Raw genomic sequence first — 12691 nt, forward strand, 5'->3', positions numbered from 1 at the left:
ACACCAGGCCCTGTGCTGGTTCCAGAGGCCATCTTCATAAAATCCAGGGCCTGTGCTGCTGGATAAATGCTAAACTGAGTCTTTGGCTTAGGGTATTAGGCAAGCATGCAGGTAGGGTTATAGGATTGTGTTCGTAACTTCAGGTACTGGCCACCTCATCACTTGATTCCATAAATTGACACATTGTGTGCTGTGGGCAGCAGCTTACGGCAATACCACCCTGAGCACGCCTGACCTCGTCTGATCTCGGAAGCTAAGCAGGGCTTGGGCTTGGTTAGTACTTAGATGGGAGACTGCCTGGGAATACCTGGTGCTGTAAGCCTTTCATTTTCATGTCATTGAACTGCTTTTGATCCAGAGAATGGGTGTATTAAAAGACCCAAAGCAGCTGCCCATTAATGAGGGCACATTAACGACATTGCTTTTGGCTGTTTTCACCAATGTCTTGTTCTGCTGGCTGAGGCCACCTACAACACACCTCGGCCAGTGCTTCTGGCCGAGGCTAATTACACCACACCAGGCCCTGTGCTGGTTCCTCAGGCAATCTTCAAAAATCCAGGACCTGTGCTGCTGGATAAATGGTAAACTGAGTCTTTGGGTTAGGGTATTAGGCAAGCATGCAGGTAGCCGAGGCTAACTACACCATACCTGGCTTGGTTAGTACTTGGATGGGAGACTGCCCGGGAATACCTGGTGCTGTAAGCCTTTCATTTTCATGTCATTGAACTGCTTTTGATCCAGAGAAGGGGTGTATTAAAAGACCCAAAGCAGCTGCCCATTAATGAGGGCACATTAACGACATTGCTTTTGGCTGTTTTCACCAATTTCTTGTTCTGCGTGCTGAGGCCACCTACAACACACCTCGGCCAGTGCTTCTGGCCGAGGCTAACTACACCACACCAGGCCCTGTGCTGGTTCCTGAGGCCATCTTCAAAAATCCAGGGCCTGTGCTGCTGGATAAATGCTAAACTGAGTCTTTGGCTTAGGGTATTAGGCAAGCATGCAGGTAGGGTTATAGGATTGTGTTCGTAACTTCAGGTACTGGCCACCTCATCACTTGATTCCATAAATTGACACATTGTGTGCTGTGGGCAGCAGCTTACGGCCATACCACCCTGAGCACGCCTGACCTCGTCTGATCTCGGAAGCTAAGCAGGGCTTGGGCTTGGTTAGTACTTGGATGGGAGACTGCCTGGGAATACCTGGTGCTGTAAGCCTTTCATTTTCATGTCATTGAACTGCTTTTGAGAAGGGGTGTATTAAAAGACCCAAAGCAGCTGCCCATTAATGAGGGCACATTAACGACATTGCTTTTGGCTGTTTTCACCAATGTCTTGTTCTGCTGGCTGAGGCCACCTACAACACACCAGGGCCAGTGCTTCTGGCCGAGGCTAATTACACCACACCAGGCCCTGTGCTGGTTCCTCAGGCCATCTTCAAAAATCCAGGGCCTGTGCTGCTGGATAAATGCTAAACTGAGTCTTTGGCTTAGGGTAATAGGCAAGCATGCAGGTAGGCTTATAGGATTGTGTTCGTAACTTCAGGTACTGGCCACCTCATCACTTGATTCCATAAATTGACACATTGTGCTGTGCGCAGCAGCTTACGGCCATACCACCCTGAGCACGCCTGACCTCGTCTGATCTCGGAAGCTAAGCAGGGCTGGGCTTTGTTAGTACTTGGATGGGAGACTACCTGGAATACCTGGTGTTGTAAGCCTTTCATTTTCATGTCATTGAACTGCTTTTGATCCAGAGAAGGGGTGTATTAAAAGACCCAAAGCAGCTGCCCATTAATGAGGGCACATTAACGACATTGCTTTTGGCTGTTTTCACCAATGTCTTGTTCTGCTGGCTGAGGCCACCTACAACACACCAGGGCCAGTGCTGCTGGCCGAGGCTAACTACACCACACCAGGCCCTGTGCTGGTTCCTGAGGCCATCTTCAAAAATCCAGGGCCTGTGCTGCTGGATAAATGCTAAACTGAGTCTTTGGCTTAGGGTATTAGGCAAGCATGCAGGTAGGGTTATAGGATTGTGTTCGTAACTTCAGGTACTGGCCACCTCATCACTTGATTCCATAAATTGACACATTGTGCTGTGGGCAGCAGCTTACGGCCATACCACCCTGAGCACGCCTGACCTCGTCTGATCTCGAAAGCTAAGCAGGGCTGGGCTTTGTTAGTACTTGGATGGGAGACTGCCTGGGAATACCTGGTGCTGTAAGCCTTTTGGCTGTTTTCACCAATGTCTTGTTCTGCTGGCTGAGGCCACCTACAACACACCAGGGCCAGTGCTGCTGGCCGAGGCTAACTACACCACACCAGGCCCTGTGCTGGTTCCTGAGGCCATCTTCAAAAATCCAGGGCCTGTGCTGCTGGATAAATGCTAAACTGAGTCTTTGGTTTAGGGTATTACGGAAGCATGAAGGTAGGCTTATAGGATTGTGTTTGTAACTTCAGGTACTGGCCACCTCATCAGTTGATTCCATAAATTGACACATTGTGCTGTGGGCAGCAGCTTACGGCCATACCACCCTGACCGCGCCTGACCCCGTCTGATCTCGGAAGCTAAGCAGGGCTGGGCTTTGTTAGTACTTGGATGGGAGACTGCCTGGGAATACCTGGTGCTTTAAGCCTTTCATTTTCATGTCATTGAACTGCTTTTGATCCAGAGAAGGGGTGTATTAAAAGACCCAAAACAGCTGCCCATTAATGAGGGCACATTAACCACATTGCTTTTGGCTGTTTTCGCCAATGTCTTGTTCTGCTGGCTGAGGCCACCTACAACACACCAGGGCCAGTGCTGCTGGCCGAGGCTAACTACACCACACCAGGCCCTGTGCTGGTTCCTGAGGCCATCTTCAAAAATCCAGGGCCTGTGCTGCTGGATAAATGCTAAACTGAGTCTTTGGGTTAGGGTATTAGGCAAGCATGCAGGTAGGGTTATAGGATTGTGTTCGTAACTTCAGGTACTGGCCACCTCATCACTTGATTCCATAAATTGACACATTGTGTTCTGGGCAGCAGCTTACGGCCATACCACCATGAGCACGCGTGACCTCGTCTGATCTCGGAAGCTAAGCAGGGCTGGGCTTTGTTAGTACTTGAATGGGAGACTGCCTGGGAATACCTGGTGCTGTAAGCCTTCCATTTTCATGTCATTGAACTGCTTTTGATCCAGAGAAGGGGTGTATTAAAAGACCCAAAGCAGCTGCCCATTAATGAGGGCACATTAACGACATTGCTTTTGGCTGTTTTCACCAATGTCTTGTTCTGCTGGCTGAGGCCACCTACAACACACCAGGGCCAGTGCTGCTGGACGAGGCTAACTACACCACACCAGGCCCTGTGCTGGTTCCTGAGGCCATCTTCAAAAATCCAGGGCCTGTGCTGCTGGATAAATGCTAAACTGAGTCTTTGGGTTAGGGTATTAGGCAAGCATGCAGGTAGGGTTATAGGATTGTGTTCGTAACTTCAGGTACTGGCCACCTCATCAGTTGATTCCATAAATTGACACATTGTGCTGTAGGTAGCAGCTTACGGCCATACCACCCTGAGCACGCCGGACCTCGTCTGATCTCGGAAGCTAAGCAGGGCTGGGCTTGGTTAGTACTTGGATGGGAGACTGCCTGGGAATACTTGGTGCTGTAAGCCTTTCATTTTCATGTCATTGAAGTGCTTTTGATCCAGAGAATGGGTGTATTAAAAGACCCAAAGCAGCTGCCCATTAATGAGGGCACATTAACGACATTGCTTTTGGCTGTTTTCACCAATGTCTTGTTCTGCTGGCTTAGGCCACCTACAACACACCAGGGCCAGTGCTGCTGGCCGAGGCTAACTACACCACAACAGGCCCTGTGCTGGCTCCTGAGGCCATCTTCAAAAATCCAGATCCTGTGCTGCTGGATAAATACTAAACTGAGTCTTTGGCTTAGGGTATGAGGCAAGCATGCAGGTAGGGTTATAGGATTGTGTTCGTAACTTCAGGTACTGGCCACCTCATCACTTGATTCCATAAATTGACACATTGTGCTGTGGGCAGCAGCTTACGGCCATACCACCCTGAGCACGCCTGACCTCGTCTGATCTCGGAAGCTAAGCGGGGCTGGGCTTGGTTAGTATTTGGATGGGAGACTGCCTGGGAATACCTGGTGCTGTAAGCCTTTCATTTTCATGTCATTGAACTGCTTTTGATCCAGAGAAGGTGTCTATTAAAAGACCCAAAGCAGCTGCCCATTAATGAGGGCACATTAACGACATTGCTTTTGGCTGTTTTCACCAATGTCTTGTTCTGCTGGCTGAGGCAACCTACGACACACCAGGGCCAGTGCTGCTGGCCTAGGCTAACTACACCACACCAGGCCCTGTGCTGGTTCCTGAGACCATTTTCAAAAATCCATGGCCTGTGCTGCTGGATAAATGCTAAACTGAGTCTTTGGGTTAGGGTATTAGGCAAGCATGCAGGTAGGGTTATAGGGTTGTGTTCGTAACTTCAGGTACTGGCCACCTCTTCACTTGATTCCATAAATTGACACATTGTGCTGTGGGCAGCAGCTTTCGGTCATACCACCCTGAGCACGCCTGACCTCGTCTGATCTCGGAAGCTAAGCAGGGCTGGGCTTGGTTAGTACTTGGATGGGAGACTGCCTGGGAATACCTGGTGCTGTAAGCCTTTCATTTTCATGTCATTGAACTGCTTTTGATCCAGAGAAGGGGTGTATTAAAAGACCCAAAGCAGCTGCCCATTAATGAGGGCACATTAACGACATTGCTTTTGGCTGTTTTCACCAATGTCTTGTTCTGCTGGCTGAGGCCACCTACAACACACCAGGGCCAGTGCTGCTGGCCGAGGCTAACTACACCACACCAGGCCCTGTGCTGGTTCCTGAGGCCATCTTCAAAAATCCAGGGCCTGTGCTGCTGGATAAATGCTAAACTGAGTCTTTGGGTTAGGGTATTAGGCAAGCATGCAGGTAGCGTTATAGGATTGTGTTCGTAACTTCAGGTACTGGCCACCTCATCACTTGATTCCATAAATAGACACATTGTGCTGTGGGCAGCAGCTTACGGCCATACCACCCTGAGCACGTGTGACCTCGTCTGATCTCGAAAGCTAAGCAGGGCTGTGCTTGGTTAATACTTGGATGGGAGACTGCCTAGGAATACCTGGTGCTGTAAGCCTATCTTTTTCATGTCATTGAACTGCTTTTGATCCAGAGAAGGGGTGTATTAAAAGACCCAAAGCAGCTGCCCATTAATGTGGGCACATTAACGACATTGCTTTTGGCTGTTTTCACCAATGTCTTGTTCTGCTGGCTGAGGCCACCTACAACACACCAGGGCCAGTGCTGCTGGCCGAGGCTAACTACACCACACCAGGCCCTGTGCTGGTTCCTGAGACCATTTTCAAAAATCCATGGCCTGTGCTGCTGGATAAATGCTAAACTGAGTCTTTGGCTTAGGGTATTAGGCAAGCATGCAGGTAGGGTTATAGGGTTGTGTTCGTAACTTCAGGTACTGGCCACCTCTTCACTTGATTCCATAAATTGACACATTGTGCTGTGGGCAGCAGCTTTCGGTCATACCACCCTGAGCACGCCTGACCTCGTCTGATCTCGGAAGCTAAGCTGGGCTGGGCTTGGTTAGTACTTGGATGGGAGACTGCCTGGGAATACCTGGTGCTGTAAGCCTTTCATTTTCATGTCATTGAACTGCTTTTGATCCAGAGAAGGGGTGTATTAAAAGACCCAAAGCAGCTGCCCATTAATGAGGGCACATTAACGACATTGCTTTTGGCTGTTTTCACCAATGTCTTGTTCTGCTGGCTGAGGCCACCTACAACACACCAGGGCCAGTGCTGCTGGCCGAGGCTAACTACACCACACCAGGCCCTGTGCTGGTTCCTGAGGCCATCTTCAAAAATCCAGGGCCTGTGCTGCTGGATAAATGCTAAACTGAGTCTTTGGGTTAGGGTATTAGGCAAGCATGCAGGTAGCGTTATAGGATTGTGTTCGTAACTTCAGGTACTGGCCACCTCATCACTTGATTCCATAAATAGACACATTGTGCTGTGGGCAGCAGCTTACGGCCATACCACCCTGAGCACGCGTGACCTCGTCTGATCTCGAAAGCTAAGCAGGGCTGTGCTTGGTTAATACTTGGATGGGAGACTGCCTAGGAATACCTGGTGCTGTAAGCCTTTCATTTTCATGTCATTGAACTGCTTTTGATCCAGAGAAGGGGTGTATTAAAAGACCCAAAGCAGATGCCCATTAATGAGGGCACATTAACAACATTGCTTTTGGCTGTTTTCACCAATGTCTTGTTCTGTTGGCTGAGGCCACCTATAACACACCAGGGCCAGTGCTGCTGGCCGAGGCTAACTACACCACACCAGGCCCTGTGCTGGTTCCTGAGGCCATCTTCAAAAATCCAGGGCCTGTGCTGCTGGATAAATGCTAAACTGAGTCTTTGGCTTAGGGTATTAGGCAAGCATGCAGGTAGATTTATAGGATTGTGTTCGTAACTTCAGGTACTGGCCACCTCATCACTTGATTCCATAAATTGACACATTGTGCTGTGGGCAGCAGCTTATGGCCATACCACCCTGAGCACGCCTGACCTCGTCTGATCTCGGAAGCTAAGCAGGGCTGGGCTTGGTTAGTACTTGAATGGGAGACTGCCTGGGAATACCTGGTGCTTTAAGCCTATCTTTTTCATGTCATTGAACTGCTTTTGATCAAGAGAAGGGGTGTAATAAAAGACCCAAAGCAGCTGCCCATTAATGAGGGCACATTAACGACATTGCTTTTGGCTGTTTTCACCACTGTCTTGTTCTGCTGGCTGAGGCCACCTACAACACACCAGGGCCAGTGCTGCTGGCCGAGGCTAACTACACCACACCAGGCCCTGTGCTGGTTCCTGAGGCCATCTTCAAAAATCCAGGGCCTGTGCTGCTGGATAAATGCTAAACTGAGTCTTTGGCTTAGGGTATTAGGCAAGCATGCAGGTAGGGTTATAGGATTGTGTTCGTAACTTCAGGTACTGGCCACCTCATCACTTGATTCCATAAATTGACACATTGTGCTATGGGCAGCAGCTTACGGCCATACCACCCTGAGCACGCCTGACCTCGTCTGATCTCGGAAGCTAAGCAGGGCTGGGCTTGGTTAGTACTTGGATGGGAGACTGCCTGGGAATACCTGGTGCTGTAAGCCTTTCTTTTCATGTCATTGAACTGCTTTTTATCCAGAGAAGGGGTCTATTAAAAGACCCAAAGCAGCTGCCAATTAATGAGGGCACATTAACGACATTGCTTTTGGCTGTTTTCACCAATGTCTTGTTCTGCTGGCTGAGGCCACCTACAACACACCAGGGCCAGTGCTGCTGGCCGAGGCTAACTACACCACACCAGGCCCTGTGCTGGTTCCTGAGGCCATCTTCAAAAATCCAGGGCCTGTGCTGCAGGATAAATGCTAAACTGAGTCTTTGGCTTAGCGTATTAGGCAAGCATGCAAGTAGGGTTATAGGATTGTGTTCGTAACTTCAGGTACTGGCCACCTCATTACTTGATTCCATAAATTGACACATTGTGCTGTGGGCAGCAGCTTACGGCCATACCACCCTAAGCACGCCTGACCTCGTCTGATCTCGGAAGCTAAGCAGGGCTGTGCTTGGTTAGTACTTGGATGGGAGACTGCCTGGGAATACCTGGTGCTGTAAGCCTTTCATTTTCATGTCATTGAACTGCTTTTGATCCAGAGAAGGGGTGTATTAAAAGACCCAAAGCAGATACCCATTAATGAGGGCACATTAACAACATTGCTTTTGGCTGTTTTCACCAATGTCTTGTTCTGCTGGCTGAGGCCACCTATAACACACCAGGGCCAGTGCTGCTGGCCGAGGCTAACTACACCACACCAGGCCCTGTGCTGGTTCCTGAGGCCATCTTCAAAAATCCAGGGCCTCTGCTGCTGGATAAATGCTAAACTGAGTCTTTGGGTTAGGGTATCAGGCAAGCATGCAGGTAGGGTTATAGGATTCTGTTCATAACTTCAGGTACTGGCCACCTCATCACTTGATTCCATAAATTGACACATTGTGCTGTGGGAAGCAGCTTACAGCCATACCACCCTGAGCACGCCTGACCTTGTCTGATCTCGGAAGCTAAGCAGGGCTTGGTTTGGTTAGTACTTGGATGGGAGACTGCCTGGGAATACCTCGTGCTGTAAGCCTTTCATTTTCATGTCATTGAACTGCTTTTGATCCAGAGAAGGGGTGTATTAAAAGACCCAAAGCAGCTGCCCATTAATGAGGGCACATTAACGACATTGCTTTTGGCTGTTTTCACCAATGTCTTGTTCTGCTCGCTGAGGCCACCTACAACACACCAGGGCCAGTGCTGCTGGCCGAGGCTAACTACACCACACCAGGCCCTGTGCTGGTTCCTGAGGCCATCTTCAAAAATCCAGGGCCTGTGCTGCTGGATAAATGCTAAACTGAGTCTTTGGGTTAGGGTATTAGGCAAGCATGCAGGTAGGGTTATAGGATTGTGTTCGTAACTTCAGGTACTGGCCACCTCATCACTTGATTCCATAAATTGACACATTGTGCTGCCGGAAGCAGCTTACGGCCATACCACCCTGAGCACGCCTGACCTTGTCTGATCTCGGAAGCTAAGCAGGGCTGGGTTTGGTTAGTACTTGGATGGGAGACTGCCTGGGAATACCTCGTGCTGTAAGCCTTTCATTTTCATGTCATTGAACTGCTTTTGATCCAGAGAAGGGGTGTATTAAAAGACCCAAAGCAGCTGCCCATTAATGAGGGCACATTAACGACATTGCTTTTGGCTGTTTTCACCAATGTCTTGTTCTGCTGGCTGAGGCCACCTACAACACACCAGGGCCAGTGCTGCTGGCCGAGGCTAACTACACCACACCAGGCCCTGTGCTGGTTCCTGAGGCCATCTTCAAAAATCCAGGGCCTGTGCTGCTGGATAAATGCTAAACTGAGTCTTTGGGTTAGGGTATTAGGCAAGCATGCAGGTAGGGTTATAGGATTGTGTTCGTAACTTCAGGTACTGGCCACCTCATCACTTGATTCCATAAATTGACACATTGTGCTTCCGGAAGCAGCTTACGGCCATACCACCCTGAGCACGCCTGACCTCGTCTGATCTCGGAAGCTAAGCAGGGCTGGGCTTGGTTAGTACTTGGATGGGAGACTGCCTGGGAATACCTGGTGTTGTAAGCCTTTCATTTTCATGTCATTGAACTGCTTTTGATCCAGAGAAGGGGTGTATTAAAAGACCCAAAGCAGCTGCCCATTAATGAGGGCACATTAACGACATTGCTTTTGGCTGTTTTCACCAATGTCTTGTTCTGCTGGCTGAGGCCACCTACAACACACCAGGGCCAGTGCTGCTGGCCGAGGCTAACTACACCACACCAGGCCCTGTGCTGGTTCCTGAGGCCATCTTCAAAAATCCAGGGCCTGTGCTGCTGGATAAATGCTAAACTGAGTCTTTGGGTTAGGGTATTAGGCAAGCATGCAGGTAGGGTTATAGGATTGTGTTCGTAACTTCAGGTACTGGCCACCTCATCACTTGATTCCATAAATTGACACATTGTGCTGTGGGCAGCAGCTTACGGCCATACCACCCTGAGCACGCCTGACCTCGTCTGATCTCGGAAGCTAAGCAGGGCTGGGCTTGGTTAGTACTTGGATGGGAGACTGCCTGGGAATACCTGGTGCTGTAAGCCTTTCATTTTCATGTCATTGAACTGCTTTTGATCCAGAGAAGGGGTGTATTAAAAGACCCAAAGCAGCTGCCCATTAATGAGGGCACATTAACGACATTGCTTTTGGCTGTTTTCACCAATGTCTTGTTCTGCTGGCTGAGGCCACCTACAACACACCAGGGCCAGTGCTGCTGGCCGAGGCTAACTACACCACACCAGGCCCTGTGCTGGTTCCTGAGGCCATCTTCAAAAATCTAGGGCCTGTGCTGCTGGATAAATGCTAAACTGAGTCTTTGGGGTTAGGGTATTAGGCAAGCATGCAGGTATGGTTATAGGATTGTGTTCGTAACTTCAGGTACTGGCCACCTCATCACTTGATTCCATAAATTGACACATTGTGCTATGGGCAGCAGCTTACGGCCATACCACCCTGAGCACGCCTGACCTCGTCTGATCTCGGAAGCTAAGCAGGGCTGGGCTTGGTTAGTACTTGGATGGGAGACTGCCTGGGAATACCTCGTGCTCTAAGCCTTTCATTTTCATGTCATTGAACTGCTTTTGATCCAGAGAAGGGGTGTATTAAAAGACCCAAAGCAGCTGCCCATTAATGAGGGCACATTAACGACATTGCTTTTGGCTGTTTTCACCAATGTCTTGTTCTGCTGGCTGAGGCCACCTACAACACACCAGGGCCAGTGCTGCTGGCCGAGGCTAACTACACCACACCAGGCCCTGTGCTGGTTCCTGAGGCCATCTTCAAAAATCCAGGGCCTGTGCTGCTGGATAAATGCTAAACTGAGTCTTTGGGGTTAGGGTATTAGGCAAGCATGCAGGTAGGGTTATAGGATTGTGTTCGTAACTTCAGGTACTGGCCACCTCATCACTTGATTCCATAAATTGACACATTGTGCTATGGGCAGCAGCTTACGGCCATACCACCCTGAGCACGCCTGACCTCGTCTGATCTCGGAAGCTAAGCAGGGCTGGGCTTGGTTAGTACTTGGATGGGAGACTGCCTGGGAATACCTCGTGCTGTAAGCCTTTCATTTTCATGTCATTGAACTGCTTTTGATCCAGAGAAGGGGTGTATTAAAAGACCCAAAGCAGCTGCCCATTAATGAGGGCACATTAACGACATTGCTTTTGGCTGTTTTCACCAATGTCTTGTTCTGCTGGCTGAGGCCACCTACAACACACCAGGGCCAGTGCTGCTGGCCGAGGCTAACTACACCACACCAGGCCCTGTGCTGGTTCCTGAGGCCATCTTCAAAAATCCAGGGCCTGTGCTGCTGGATAAATGCTAAACTGAGTCTTTGGGTTAGGGTATTAGGCAAGTATGCAGGTAGGGTTATAAGATTGTGTTCGTAACTTCAGGTACTGGCCACCTCATCACTTGATTCCATAAATTGACACATTGTGCTGCCGGCAGCAGCTTACGGCCATACCACCCTGAGCACGCCTGACCTCGTCTGATCTCGGAAGCTAAGCAGGGCTGGGCTTGGTTAGTACTTGGATGAGAGACTTCCTGGGAATACCTGATGCTGTAAGCCTTTCATTTTCATGTCATTGAACTGCTTTTTGATCAAGAGAAGGGGTGTATTAAAAGACCCAAAGCAGCTGCCCATTAATGAGGGCACATTAACGACATTGCTTTTGGCTGTTTTCACCAATGTCTTGTTCTGCTGGCTGAGGCCACCTACAACACACCAGGGCCAGTGCTGCTGGCCGAGGCTAACTACACCACACCAGGCCCTGTGCTGGTTCCTGAGGCCATCTTCAAAAATCCAGGGCCTGTGCTGCTGGATAAATGCTAAACTGAGTCTTTGGGGTTAGGGTATGAGGCAAGCATGCAGGTAGGGTTATAGGATTGTGTTCGTAACTTCAGGTACTGGCCACCTCATCACTTGATTCCATAAATTGACACATTGTGCTATGGGCAGCAGCTTACGGCCATACCACCCTGAGCACGCCTGACCTCGTCTGATCTCGGAAGCTAAGCAGGGCTGGGCTTGGTTAGTACTTGGGTGGGAAACTGCCTGGGAATACCTCGTGCTGTAAGCCTTTCATTTTCATGTCATTGAACTGCTTTTGATCAAGAGAAGGGGTGTAATAAAAGACGCAAAGCAGCTGCCCATTAATGAGGGCACATTAACGACATTGCTTTTGGCTGTTTTCACCAATGTCTTGTTCTGCTGGCTGAGGCCACCTACAACACACCAGGGCCAGTGCTGCTGGCCGAGGCTAACTACACCACACCAGGCCCTGTGCTGGTTCCTGAGGCCATCTTCAAAAATCCAGGTCCAGTGCTGCTGGATAAATGCTAAACTGAGTCTTTGGCTTAGTGTATTAGGCAAGCATGCAGGTAGGGTTATAGGATTGTGTTCGTAACTTCAGGTACTGGCCACCTCATCACTTCATTCCATAAATTGACACATTGTACTGCCGGCAGCAGGTTACGGCCATACCACCCTGAGCACGCCTGACCTCGTCTGATCTCGGAAGCTAAGCAGGGCTGGGCTTGGTTAGTACTTGGATGGGAGACTTCCTGGGAATACCTGATGTTGTAAGCCTTTCATTTTCATGTCATTGAACTGCTTTCATCCAGAGAAGGGGTGTATTAAAAGACCCAAAGCAGCTGCACATTAATGAGGGCACATTAACGACATTGCTTTTGTCTGTTTTCACCAATGTCTTGTTCTGCTGGCTGAGGCCACCTACAACACACCAGGGCCAGTGCTGCTGGCCGAGGCTAACTACACCACACCAGGCCCTGTGCTGGTTCCTGAGGCCATCTTCAAAAATCCAGGGCCTGTGCTGCTGGATAAATGCTAAACTGAGTATTTGGGTTAGGGTATTAGGCAAGCATGCAGGTAGGGTTATAGGATTGTGTTCGTAACTTCAGGTACTGGCCACCTCATCACTTGATTCCATAAATTGACACATTGTGCTG

The 12691-nt window shown here is 49.6% G+C and overlaps 2 non-coding genes and 22 pseudogenes across 2 annotated transcripts; all 24 read left to right on the forward strand.

Moving 5' to 3' along the window:
- Positions 1-202: 202 nt before the first annotated feature.
- LOC148104425 (5S ribosomal RNA) lies at positions 203-322 on the forward strand (annotated as a pseudogene).
- Positions 323-1097: 775 nt separating this feature from the next.
- LOC148104426 (5S ribosomal RNA) lies at positions 1098-1217 on the forward strand (annotated as a pseudogene).
- A 384-nt stretch (positions 1218-1601) lies between these two features.
- LOC148104427 (5S ribosomal RNA) lies at positions 1602-1719 on the forward strand (annotated as a pseudogene).
- A 390-nt stretch (positions 1720-2109) lies between these two features.
- On the forward strand, positions 2110-2228 carry LOC148104428 (5S ribosomal RNA; annotated as a pseudogene).
- Positions 2229-2518: 290 nt separating this feature from the next.
- On the forward strand, positions 2519-2637 carry LOC148104429 (5S ribosomal RNA; annotated as a pseudogene).
- A 390-nt stretch (positions 2638-3027) lies between these two features.
- LOC148104430 (5S ribosomal RNA) lies at positions 3028-3146 on the forward strand (annotated as a pseudogene).
- A 390-nt stretch (positions 3147-3536) lies between these two features.
- LOC148104431 (5S ribosomal RNA) lies at positions 3537-3655 on the forward strand (annotated as a pseudogene).
- Positions 3656-4045: 390 nt separating this feature from the next.
- LOC148104432 (5S ribosomal RNA) lies at positions 4046-4164 on the forward strand (annotated as a pseudogene).
- Positions 4165-4554: 390 nt separating this feature from the next.
- On the forward strand, positions 4555-4673 carry LOC148104433 (5S ribosomal RNA; annotated as a pseudogene).
- Positions 4674-5063: 390 nt separating this feature from the next.
- On the forward strand, positions 5064-5182 carry LOC148104434 (5S ribosomal RNA; annotated as a pseudogene).
- Positions 5183-5572: 390 nt separating this feature from the next.
- On the forward strand, positions 5573-5691 carry LOC148104435 (5S ribosomal RNA; annotated as a pseudogene).
- A 390-nt stretch (positions 5692-6081) lies between these two features.
- On the forward strand, positions 6082-6200 carry LOC148104436 (5S ribosomal RNA; annotated as a pseudogene).
- A 390-nt stretch (positions 6201-6590) lies between these two features.
- Positions 6591-6709, forward strand: LOC148104437 (5S ribosomal RNA; annotated as a pseudogene).
- Positions 6710-7099: 390 nt separating this feature from the next.
- Positions 7100-7218, forward strand: LOC148104438 (5S ribosomal RNA). Its single transcript, XR_015718709.1, has one exon. It is a non-coding gene; the product is annotated as a 5S ribosomal RNA (ribosomal RNA).
- A 389-nt stretch (positions 7219-7607) lies between these two features.
- On the forward strand, positions 7608-7726 carry LOC148104439 (5S ribosomal RNA; annotated as a pseudogene).
- A 390-nt stretch (positions 7727-8116) lies between these two features.
- LOC148104440 (5S ribosomal RNA) lies at positions 8117-8235 on the forward strand (annotated as a pseudogene).
- Positions 8236-8625: 390 nt separating this feature from the next.
- Positions 8626-8744, forward strand: LOC148104441 (5S ribosomal RNA; annotated as a pseudogene).
- Positions 8745-9134: 390 nt separating this feature from the next.
- LOC148104442 (5S ribosomal RNA) lies at positions 9135-9253 on the forward strand (annotated as a pseudogene).
- Positions 9254-9643: 390 nt separating this feature from the next.
- LOC148104443 (5S ribosomal RNA) lies at positions 9644-9762 on the forward strand. The gene has a single exon (XR_015718710.1). It is a non-coding gene; the product is annotated as a 5S ribosomal RNA (ribosomal RNA).
- A 391-nt stretch (positions 9763-10153) lies between these two features.
- LOC148104444 (5S ribosomal RNA) lies at positions 10154-10272 on the forward strand (annotated as a pseudogene).
- A 391-nt stretch (positions 10273-10663) lies between these two features.
- LOC148104445 (5S ribosomal RNA) lies at positions 10664-10782 on the forward strand (annotated as a pseudogene).
- Positions 10783-11172: 390 nt separating this feature from the next.
- On the forward strand, positions 11173-11291 carry LOC148104446 (5S ribosomal RNA; annotated as a pseudogene).
- A 392-nt stretch (positions 11292-11683) lies between these two features.
- Positions 11684-11802, forward strand: LOC148104447 (5S ribosomal RNA; annotated as a pseudogene).
- A 390-nt stretch (positions 11803-12192) lies between these two features.
- LOC148104448 (5S ribosomal RNA) lies at positions 12193-12311 on the forward strand (annotated as a pseudogene).
- The last annotated feature ends 380 nt before the right edge of the window (positions 12312-12691 follow it).

The sequence above is a fragment of the Neolamprologus brichardi genome, chromosome 3 (genome assembly GCF_056152115.1).
Source record: "Neolamprologus brichardi isolate AB-2024 chromosome 3, ASM5615211v1, whole genome shotgun sequence".
NCBI classification, from domain to species: domain Eukaryota; kingdom Metazoa; phylum Chordata; class Actinopteri; order Cichliformes; family Cichlidae; genus Neolamprologus; species Neolamprologus brichardi.